Raw genomic sequence first — 12574 nt, forward strand, 5'->3', positions numbered from 1 at the left:
GCGGGGAGAGTCAGGAGCTCATAAATATTCATGACTCATCATTATCAGCTGGAGCTTTTCAATACAAGATGTTGGCAGATTGACTGGGTCAATTAAAGAAAGTGACCCAGCATTTTGCTAAGAGAATCAGTCACTTATTTATGTTGCCCTTAGTTAGGACACCATAAAACTGGTGATAGAATAACCTATTGCCTTAAAGGGAACCTATCTTGCTAGAACCTGCAAAGGTGTTCTGTTCCATTTGTTTGCCAGTGCATTGACCTATAGTATAGTATAGTATAGTATAGTATGTCTTCAATTGAAGGAGAAAGGAAGGCTTTTAAATTTCTAGTTATAGCGGAATGAGGTACTAAAAGTATATACCCTATTATACTACTGGTATGTGAAGGTAATTAGTCGATGCTAATGTCTGTAAAGCGCTGCGGAATATAGTAGCGCTATATATGTTCATAAAATAAATTAATAGTAGTTAGGCTCATAAGAATGAGTGGAGTGAGATGTGCCTATTCATTAATTAGCCGCTGCTCTGGCACTACTTCACCAAAAACTCTACTTTTCGCTAGTTTCTGATGTATAGTAGATCTTTAGAAAATAGTGAGAAGCTCAAAAAGTTGGAAATTATGGAGCAAATATAGTGTGCGTCATAATCTGAGATTTTTTTTTACGCCACAATAGTGGCCTAAATAGCTTAAGAAATGCCCATCACTATCTGTATGAAGTGTTAAAGGAGATGGATGTAAAGCCTGGTTCACATTTGCGTTAAAACAGATTTGGCAAGCTGTTCCAGCCGGGAACAGCCTGCCGGATCTGTGAATACCGGGTGCTACCGTGTACTGCCAAGGTTCCGTCGAGCCCCATTCTCAGCGGTATTTGTCTGGTCGCCCCTTGGCATATTTGGTTAGCATAGGGTTGCAGCTGGACCTCCGCCGGTCCCCATTATAGTGAATGGGTCCAGACAGAACTTTGGCAACACATGGTAGCACCCAGTATTCATGGATCCGGTAGGCTGTTCCTGGATAGAAGAGCCTACTGGATCAGCTGGATCAGTTTTAATGCAAATGTGATACAAGACCAAGAAATTTGCCCCTGCATGGAGCCCTTCTGTGTTCATAGAGAGACCAGGTCATCCACTTGTTACATGTACCATTGATGGGAACATGCTGCAAAGTCATTATTTAATGACAGCTGCAGATCCAGGCAGTGGACTACCCCTTGCATTTAACTCATGTTTGAGGGACTTTTTAGATGTGAATGGGTTCTCCACCTAGAGAGCCTGGTATGCAGTAGCATACCAATGTAATGGAGAAAGGGTCCCCTGCCTCTTGGAGTATTACACCAATAGTCTAATGTTAAATAATGACCTAGTCCCAGCAGTGAAGGCCCCTTGCGATACGCTTATTATTGATGGACATGGTGACAGGGTCCTGTAATTCTTTAAAGGAGATGTCTCGTAAAGACCCTATTATAACACTTATGTGTTATGCAATGGAGAAACTGTCCTATCCATGCATTGTGTTTTGATCATTCAAGGTTGCCTACTCGAGGGAAAATGTATGGCCAAACAAAGTGTCTTGTAGTGTGAGGATGAAAGACAGCACTCACCGATATAATTCAAATTCTTACTTTATTCCACATAGGTACAAGGATACAGGCAGACGATAGGGGTGCAGGACGCCACACAGGCACCATGAGGCAACGGCCGCTTCATGTAGGATCACGCTTCCTCAGGCCTCCTAACGTAGTGACGTCAATACGTCACATTTATGCATCAGCGCTGCCTAAATCGACATGCGCACAAACAGCGCTGCCAATAATACATAAAATACAATACAAAGGTACACAAACAACCTAACAATAAGGTGTCACAATACAACAATGCCTATAGAAAGGCACTTAAGTCATTACGGTCATTCAGACCTAATCCAACTGGCTTCTTTATGTAGTAATTGGATGTGTCTATCGCCCCCTATTGGTAAAAAGAGGACTATTTCCAAACCTGAGAATGGTAAAACCCTGGGGTCACCGAAATGCATCTCTCTAACATGTTTAATCAACCATGGACATCCTTTACCAGATGTCACTGAATTGAAATGTTCTCTTATTCTTTTAAATAATGGTCTAATGGTTTTACCAATATAGAAGCGGCCACAGGGACATATTATCAGGTACACCAGGAACCTACTCCGACATGTAATAAGGTGATTAACCCTATGCTGTAAACTTCCAAAACATACTATACTATACTATACTAAAGATTGTATCTACAGAATGAACAATTCCATCATTTACGATTGCCTCTAGGTACATACTCCTTCAGCCATGTCTCTGGCCTTCTTTCTGAATATCTACTCCTAACCATCCTATCTTTCAAGGTGTGGCTACGCCTAAACGCAACTATAGGTTTGTTCCGTGTCAAACCCTCAAGGATTCATCGCCACTCAGTATATCCCAATTACGGTATATAGTCCTACGGATGGCATCCGTCATTGGACTATATTTAATTGAAAACATAAATCTGTGAGGTGTCCCATTTCCTTTATCCCTCTTAGGGTTCTTTTTACCAAACAGCAAATCATCTCGGGTGAATTGTGAAGCTCTTAGCATTGCTTTGTGAAGATCCCTCAAGGGGTAGCCTCTCTTCAACAGACGCTTAGTAAGGTCAATGGCCTGGGATTTGAAATCCTCCTCCCGGCCATTGATTCTCCTAAGCCTTATATATTGACCATATGGTACAGCTGACACTTTGGGGGTGGAAGCTATTATAGTGTCACAATGAATTGGTCGCCGAATTGGGTTTTCCCTACCCCCTGGTGACCAATTGATTACCTTCCACTGTCACCAGTACATCAAGGAACTCCAACTTAAGACCCCCGATTTTAAAAGTAAATCTCATGTTCATTTCATTATGTACATTAAGATAGTCGACAAACTCACTGAATTGGGACTCTGTGCCTGACCAAATGATAAATATATCTTCTATATAGCGTAAAAACAGCTGTATGTAGTGCAGATATGGGTTGTCCAAGGAATAAATATATTTATCTTCAAATCTATCTATATAAAAAAAATATTGGCGAAGGTACATGCTACCGGGGTCCCCATTGCCGTACCATATTTTTGTTTGTACCACTGCTCCCCAAATCTGAACACATTGTTTCCCAGCACAAACTGGAGGGCCTCTTCAACAAACCGGATATAAACAGGGCCCTTATCAGTCTCTTCAAGAATCTCTTTAACCGCCAACACCCCCGGCTCCTATGGAATGCGAGTGTAGAGACTCTCCACATCTAAAGAGACCAAATGATGTCCCTGCTGCCAATGAAAAGATTTCAGAGACAGGAGGAAGTCATTTGTGTCCTTGAGATATGAGGGGATATCCTTAAGAAGTGGGCGGAGGAGCCAGTCCAAGTATTCAGAAAGGGGAGCAGTGGCAGAACCAATACCAGCCACAATAGGTCGCCCAGGTGGGCGATCCAAACTCTTGTGGATTTTAGGTAAAAAGTACCAGGACGGTTTAGAAGGGGACACCGGGAGCAGCCTCTTGCCCGTCCTCCTAGAGAAGACATCCAATTCCACATACCTGCACAACATACCCTGTAATAAATCACATATCTTATGAGTAGAATCTTTATTCAATTTCTCATAGACATTATCGTCCTCTAGTTGTCTCCTGGCTTCCCAGAAATAAAAGTCCTTGGTCATGAAAACCACATTGCCCCCCTTGTCCGCTGGCTTTAAAATAATATCCTGGCGAGATCTAAGCCATTTCAAGGCTTCACATTCACCTCTGGTCAAATAAGAAGGTTGCGTTGGATAGAGGATTTCCCTAATCTCTTTCAATACCTGTTGGTGAAATATCTCCAAACTACTACCAGCGGGCAAGGGGGGACAAAATGTGGATCCCACCCACCCTGTGATGTCCTGCACCAATGCTATATCATGATCTGTAGCCCCCTCACTAGGATCCATACCATTTGTCAAAAACTCTATACAGGACACCTCACTCTCACTAAAGTTAGCTGAGAGACTAAACCCCAAAGGGCCTATAGTAGTAGGGATTTCTCCTTCCTTTCTAATATTTTCTCCCCCTTTAGGGTTGGCATGGAACAACCTATGTAGGTTCAATTCGCAGATAGACCTAAACAGGTCGATCTCAAACATAACCGAATCGAATTGTTCCACTAGACTGAATCCCAGTCCCATGTCAAGGACTGAGATGCAGTCCGGGGTCAATTCAAGATTGGTAAGATTAACCACAACCGGATCAGTCTCTGCCTCTAGCGCCTCCAAAAAACTTGTTTCCTCTTCCGACCATACTTCCTGTTTTGGGATCTTTTTCCTTCTTCCCCTTCTGACATTACCCCTAAAGGGTTTTCCAGCAATAACAAATTATTTGGGAGTTCCAGGAGCTTGAGAAAGTGTTCTTCATAGAAGGGGTTGCTCTCATGAAGAATTTAAAGGATTTGCTCGTAGATCTTTCCTCTGTTAATATTTTATCAGTGGATCCTTTCTACCGTGTTTTATATAAAACACAATATCCGGTGATAAGTACCTTGATTATTAGCAATTTTGTGAAATATATAGTAGGAAAAAAATCCCTTAGCAGGAATAAATATATTTGTATTCTTATCAGTTGGGGAAAATTTCTCCTGGTAGGAATCCATTAAATGATTTACTGTATATTGTGTACCTACACACTACTAAATTCCTGTAGTTTTTTCCCATTGGACAGATGTAGACAATATGTTATTTGTAGGTATATTGTGTGTGTTAGGAGAAGAAGCATTTGGAAGAGAAATGGACTGAGATGTATGATTGTGCAGATACCACAAGGGATGCATAGAAGATCTTTTATGTGGTTAAGCCAAAAAAACTTAACATTTACATCAAAGTTAGAAAGGGCAAGTCCTCTGCTACATTAATCTTCTATCCAAGGGCAATTCATTACTGTGTTCTCAGGTGTGTGTTTGAACTTGGTTATTCTGAAAGTCACATTTTATGCGACGCAAAGAAATAATTTCCTCCCATTAAAGAACTATTGTCCTCATCATATTAACAACCTATAATATCAATCGTCATTTTGTCTTAGGGCGGCTCCCATGCATAACTCTTACTAATTTTGTCTTTTGTTCTTTGAGAGTCCTGATAATGTGTTGGATATGGCTCTCAAACGGCTACATTTTCTTATACAAGGGCCCCCTATAAGTAAGCTGATCACAATGTGTATTGCTGCTGTAAACCCCAGCCACCAGATTGCAATTTGTGGTTGAACTCCACAGTGTCAATTCCCTCCAGGGCCACCACAGGGTAAGTGTGTTACAATAGAAGAAGTCGATCTGTCGGTGCCATTGAACATACTTGGCTTGGGGCTGCTCCTAAGGGTGTTGCCAGTGACAGGCAGAGGTTGGTAGACAGGCAAAACAGCAATGGTGCACCTTAGCAGGAAACTAGACTATTAGAACCTATTTCTCAGGCATCTTCCCACAGGGAAAGGTGCCTTAAATACTCTATGGTGGCCAGCCATAGGCTGGGAAATGTGGGTGCATGCACTGTCCCTTTAAGAGCTGTAGAAAGAGTGTGCACATGCCCTAAGGCCAGAGAGAGCCAAAGGTAGGCAAAAAACAGGCCTCAACCTGTGTGGACTGGATGAGACAGTGCTACCTAGCGGCTATGCCAGCCAGGGGGAAGTAGAGGGATACCAGCAAACACGGATTGCTGGGGAAAGAGAGCAAGAGGCCAAATGAGTGCTCCAGTAGCCATATCCTCAGGAGAGAGCGAGATGGCGATGTGTACAGACTGCCGGTGTAACATAATTGAATGACATACAACCCATTCAGATCAATGGGCCAATGGGGATTCCTGAATAAGAGACTCCCTCTATTAACTCAAACTTTCCTCTAAAAAAAATTAAATGCGGCTATCTAGTTGGGAATTTTTTTTTTTCTCAATGGCTCAGAGTGGTATAAAAAAAATGAAAGGATGGATACTCATTGATCCCCTGCTGTTCCAATTCCAATGCTTACTGAATTCCCACTGGTCTCTACTTACTCGTTGGCTCTAGACATTTGAGGAAATGCCTGGACATGCCTGCTCAGCTAATTACTGGTGGCTCCCCTACAGCGAAGCGCTGATCCTTTTATAGAGGTTAAAGGGTAGAAACCAGGGGACCGCCAAGAAACCAGGGGACCGCCTCAGGACTAGCTCAAAGTCAAACCAGTTGGCTGGCACAGTGGTTCTACATCCACTGTCCATAACAGCAATGGCTTTCATTCTGGCAGACATGTATTGTCCATGACCGGTGGTCACTTCTGGGAAAAGGTCTAGCTGGCTGTGACTTCACTAAGCAAAATCAGCTGTCTGATGGGGATCTCTGTAGCTGAACTCTCATACGAAAAGGATTATTTGTGATGAGACAACCCCTTTAGGACAAAATATGAGGACATGAGACCACCAGGGTATGTGCAATAGTCGGTCATACAATGGAATTATCTGAGCGTTCGTCACTCAGGATTTTATAGTTTAGTTTTTTAACCAGCTGATTTAAAATTAGTTTTCAACCTGTAATCTTCAAGTCTAAGAACGAGTCTATATTTACATCGACCAGATGAGTTGCCTTTGTATAAACCTAGAATCAGCCCTATTACTAAACCGGTAAGAAGAATTTAATGACCTGCAGCTGTCAATGGGGCTGGACCCTTTAGAAAAAAAAATTGCATTCTATCCACCGGGAACCATCAAAGCCTCTAGGTAATTGTAGTTCACTCTCTTCTGTACAAATTTAATGTAAAAGACACTTTGAAAATTCTGTTTTGATAAGTTGTCACTTCTTATGATGGAAGGGAAATATTTTACTTTAGTGTGTAATACCACTGAGGATTGAGAGCAAGAATGTGCAGTTACTTCCAACATAACCAGGTCACATTCACAGGGGACCCGGAAGATGAGACCCGTGAAGCTGTTTGTAGGGACAGTTGAGTCTGAATTTTGATCACTCTGGTTCTGATCACTGTCACATGCACACATGTTGCCATCTCTCCCATTAGAATACCAGACAATCCTCTGTCGGGCTCAGCGTCTAACACAATAATGACATAAAAATAAATTTACGATCCAATGAAAAGTGAATGTTCTGCATAAATGCACAGTAAACCTTTCAGAATACTTTCTTCTGCTGGGCACAAATAGCCCCAAGTCTGACCAGTGGCGGATCCAGAGCCTGGTCTCTGGAGGGGCACTTCCAGATTATTTTCTGTCTGCCGCCACAAAACAATGGTGCTTATAGAACAGACTCCAAAGTGAAGAGGTATACTGTATATTGTGTGGCACAGTGTAGAGGTATACTTTATATTGTGTGGCACAGTGTAGAGGTATACTGTATATTGTGGGGCACAGTGTAGGCTATATGTGTATAACATAAACATATTTCACATGAAAACTTGCAATTACTTGACTTGGCCCTTGGGGATCTCGGACGCCACTTCAACACTTTAGCCGGGCGCTCGGTGGAGCTGATGTTGTGCTTTATCCTAATGAGAAAGATTTCATAATAAGGATTTGGAGAAGGTGCAGAGGGATAGAAGAGCAGGGAGAGGCTGGTGCTGCTACTAGGGGGTCATACCATGGGGGAGTAATAAAGCCCACCATAATGCCCCCCAGTAGAAATAATTCTCCTTATAATGTGACAGTGCAAAAAATACCCCCTTGTAATGCCCCCAGTTGAGCTAATGTCCCCATAGTGCCCCCATAATGTGCCAGTATAAAATACCCCTATATAGTGCCCCCAGTAAATACCTCCATAGTGCTCCTCTCCCCCTTTCCTCCTAGTGCCCCCCATAATGTACCAGTATAAAATGCCCCAGTAGATGCCCTCAGTGTCCCCCATAATTTGCAAGTATAAAATACCCCTTCTTAGTGCCCCCCCGTAGATGACCCCATAGTCCTCCTCTCCCCCCTTCCTCATAGTACCCACCATAATGTGTCCCAGTATAAAATTTTACTGTACAGAGCACCCATATAAAATAACCATTCTTTGTGGCCTCAGTAGATGCCCCTATAGTGCCCCCTATGTGCTAGTAATGACAGCCCCCCATTATGTGCCAGTAGCCAGAGCCCCCCATTATGTGCCAGTAGCCAGAGCCCCCCATTATGTGCCAGTAGCCAGAGCCCCCCATTATGTCCAGTAGCCAGAGCCCCCCATTATGTGCCAGTAGCCACCAGTATTGTACACAAAAAAAAAAAAACACTTATGCTTACCTCCTTGGCAGCGATGCAGGCCTCTTCCGGCCTGTGTCCCGCGCTGTACGGCTCAGGCGGCGCGATGACGTCATTGCGCCGGCCTCTGATAGGCTGCAGGCACTAGGCTGGCAGCCTATCAGAGGAAGGGAAAGGGACACTCCTCTCCCTCCCCTGCCTCAGCACAGCCATCTGTATCGCTGTCCTGAGGACGGCGATACAGATGACTATGGAGATGAACACTTCCACAATGGAAGCTCTCATCTCCCTGTGCCCTGCCGCCGCCCCCCACTTCTGAGCAGCTTGGGGGGGGGGGGGGGGGGCAGGGGGGCAATTGCCCTGTTGCTTCCCCCCCCTGGATCCGCCAGTGAGTCTGTAACTGCACTGCAGGTAATAATGAAAGGTGGTTGTCTCATGACAACGACCCCTTTTTGAAAAGGGGACAGCTTAACTAATCCCTGGTGATCAGCCATTATCGCCTTGGGAAGCTGCATCTTGATGTCTGTTTTTTCTGCAGTGGAAATTTAGTATTCTGTGCTGGCCATTCTGATGAATGACTATCCGTGTATTGCACGTGCTGTGCCCCACAGACAAGCTAGCCATCTGTATCTAAATTCTGTACCCCTCAGCTCGGGATTTGCAGAAATTGGTAAAAGAACAGAATAGCATGCCTGTGGTTATTTGGAGAGACTGTGTAAAATGTCCTAAGAAGAGGAGTCAGGGAGTACTACTACTACTACCATCATTGACGCTGCCCAAATACAGCTATTATGGAAAAGTAAGCTGTCTGATATACCTCAGGACTGTATGAATTGCTGCTTCTTGTACTGCAGCTGTCATCATCGATTTAGTAAAGAAAGAATTAATTTATGGGCCTGTTTACTGACTCCGTTATCCAAACGTCTGCCCCTGCAGCTACCTTACACCCTGCCAACTACCTACCATCTAGGGCATCCCAACTAGCACCAGGCAGGAGTCCCTGAAGGTCAGGAATTTTCCTGAGGGAAAAATGAGTGTGCCCTTCATTCACTGTGCATGGCCCAGGGAGAGCCAGGGTGAAGATTGCCACCTTAAATTGTGAGTACTACTACCACTTTCATAGCTATTAGGCTACATGCACACAACCGTATGTATTTTGCGGTCCGCAAAATGCTGATCCACAAATAATACGGATGACGTCCGTGTTGCATCCGTTTATTTTTTGGAGGATCCATTGTAACAATACCTATCCTTGTCCAAAAAAACAGACAAGAGTAGAGCATGTCCTATATTTTTTGCGGGGCCACGGAACGGACATACGGATGCGTATAGCACACAGTGTGCTGTCCACATTTTTTGCAGACCCATTGAAATGAATGGATTCACATCCTATTCGCAAAAAAAATACGGAATGGACACAGAAACGAGATACGTTCACGTGCATGAGGCCTTATACCCTTCTTTGCCCCCCCCCCCCCTCCGAGTCACTGCACATGCATGGATATCCTTTAAAGTACATCTTTTATGAGTGTCACCCTTCGAATACAGATTTGGTGGAGTATGTACAGCCAGTATAGACTAATTTAAAGGAGTTGTCCAGCTTTTACTAAATAATGACCTATCCAAGCTCTTTCACAGGGGTCCTACTGTAACGCACCTAGTTGATCAGTTAGGATCTCAACTGCGGAAGCAATAGACATCCACTATTATCCCACCGCCCTTGTTTTTGGCTGTGGGATTCGCGGTTACTCAGTATGTACCCCAGACATCTCTCTCAGTCTTGGGCGGAGAGTTTGGGGTAACAAAATCATTTACCGCTATCCATCTAATTAGTTACTGCTGGAAAGGAAGGTCCCCCAGTATTACAGGAGTCACAAGTTAGTATAAGCTTGTGCACAGTTCAGAGTTAGTATATAGTATGCCCTCAGTTTAGTATATAGTATGCCATAGGTTCAGGGTTAGTATATAGCATGTCCTCAGTTTAGTATGTAGTATGCAGTAGGTTCAGAGTTAGTATAGCATGTCCTCAGTTTTAGTATATAATATGCAGCAGGTTCAGAGTTAGTATAGCATGTCCTCAGTTTTAGTATATAATATGCAGCAGGTTCAGAGTGAGTATAGCATGTCCTCAGTTTAGTATATAATATGCAGCAGGTTCAGAGTTAGTATAGCATGTCCTCAGTTTAGTATGTAGTATGCAGTAGGTTCAGAGTTAGTATAGCATGTCCTCAGTTTTAGTATATAATATGCAGTAGGTTCAGAGTGAGTATAGCATGTCCTCAGTTTAGTATATAATATGCAGCAGGTTCAGAGTTAGTATAGCATGTCCTCAGTTTAGTATATAATATGCAGCAGGTTCAGAGTTAGTATAGCATGTCCTCAGTTTAGTATATAATATGCAGTAGGTTCAGAGTGAGTATAGCATGTCCTCAGTTTAGTATATAATATGCAGCAGGTTCAGAGTTAGTATAGCATGTCCTCAGTTTAGTATATAATATGCAGCAGGTTCAGAGTTAGTATAGCATGTCCTCAGTTTAGTATATAATATGCAGTAGGTTCAGAGTGAGTATAGCATGTCCTCAGTTTAGTATATAATATGCAGCAGGTTCAGAGTTAGTATAGCATGTCCTCAGTTTAGTATATAATATGCAGCAGGTTCAGAGTTTGTATAGCATGTCCTGAGTTCAGAGTTGGTTTGGGAATATCGCCTCACACCAGCAGGAACCACCCCACTCTGAGTTCCAGGACCTTAATCAGAGCAGGTAACAGGCATATACTTGCGGTTAGTTGGTCCTGGCTAGGAAGCCAGCAGTGGGGAAGCCAGTGGCAAGAAGGTAGACAGTCCTTCACAATGTTGTTAGGGATCCAGGTCTGGATATGTGGACAGAGTCCTCAGATGCAATGGAGCTAGCAGGGTGCGCACTCCATTAGTGGAACACCCTGTTTAGCACCTGTCTTCTATTTAAGGCCCGGAGGTAAGTGGGCGGAGTCACAGGGAGCCGCTGCGATCCAGGCTTTACTGTTACACCTACACCCCGCATCCCCGCCAATCTGCTGTCCAGGTGTAGCTACGTCACTGGAAGTCGGCACTAGAACTACTCAGCTTCAGCAACTGTGTAGTGGACAGAGATTGTCACGGCTGCACTTCCCCCATTTACGTCAATGGGAGCTGCGCTGTAGTAACAAGTTACCCCGCTACACAATTGACAGAGCTGTGTAGTTCCGGTGACTTATGGAGACAGAGCTACACCTGAACAGCTGATTTGTTGGGGTGTCAGGACCCCTGCTGATCAGCTACTGATGGCGTATCCTCAAGTTAGGCCATCACTTAATAAATGTGGGACAACCCCTTTAATCTGTTATTTAGTGGCCCAGTATTAAAAAGTTAACTTATTATTGGCAATAACAATCCTATGCCAGTTTCACTTTAATTTAGAGCCAAGGATGGGATTGAAACCAGTCCTATGATATAAGGAGAGCTTTTCATATAATAAGTATTTGAGAAAGGCTCTCCTGATCTCACCCTTGGGTTTCTGTATCCCGGCATCTTAGACCGACCTCCTGATCTCCCCTAGCCAACAGGCTTGGCTGCTGGGGTTGCTCTGTCTCTCCAGATAGGCTGCGCCCTGCTTGCCAGGAATGTCTCTCTCCCCTGCCCGTAGGGCACGTGCGTGCTCCCTCCGGCTCTTAAAGGGCCCCATGTGTGCTCCCTAAGCTGCTCCGGCCTATGGTTAGCTACTTTGGAATACTTAGAGGTTTTCCCGAAATTTTTTTATTTTTTTTTATTTTTATAGTGAATAACCATTAAATTTTTTTTTTTAACAAAGCTGGAGTAGAATGTAAAAAATATTCTCCCCATCTACATTACGTATACCCCTACTAGCAGTATATACAGCAAAGTTCATATTTATACTTTTGAGCAAAAAATATGGAACGCTTCACGAATTTGCGTGTCATCCTTGCGCAGGGGCCATGCTAATCTTCTCTGTATCGTTCCAATTTTAGTATATGTGCTGCCGAAGCAAGCACGGTTTTCCGGGATTTTAATATTGATGTCCTATCCTCTCGATCAGCTGTTTGAAGAGAAGGCTGTGCTTGTGTAAGTGCTGCCTTCCCTTCATTGTTTACCTACTCACCGTCGACATTGCAGCTGTGAGAAGGTTTAATTGCAAGAAGGGGTTCCATTCACTTCAATAGCAGGGTGCCTGAGCATTCAGTTCCTAGCCTGCTAGTAACTTGCAGTGGTATACTGTATACATTGTCTGCACGGGTACTGACTTTCTGCCCATTTCCTGGATTGTGATTCCCTGCTGCCTGACCTGTGGCTAACCTCCACATTGACCCTTCGTTGCCCACCCTGGCC

The 12574-nt window shown here is 43.8% G+C and overlaps 1 protein-coding gene and 1 non-coding gene across 2 annotated transcripts in view; one reads left to right on the forward strand and one right to left on the reverse strand.

Moving 5' to 3' along the window:
- The window catches only part of ARSB (arylsulfatase B), a 217876-nt gene that overhangs the window by 185486 nt on the left and 19816 nt on the right, over positions 1 to 12574 (forward strand). The window lies entirely within an intron of this gene.
- On the reverse strand, positions 12134 to 12240 carry LOC120993000. Its single transcript, XR_005777133.1, has one exon. It is a non-coding gene; the product is annotated as a U6 spliceosomal RNA (small nuclear RNA).

The sequence above is a fragment of the Bufo bufo genome, chromosome 2 (genome assembly GCF_905171765.1).
Source record: "Bufo bufo chromosome 2, aBufBuf1.1, whole genome shotgun sequence".
Classification (NCBI taxonomy): domain Eukaryota; kingdom Metazoa; phylum Chordata; class Amphibia; order Anura; family Bufonidae; genus Bufo; species Bufo bufo.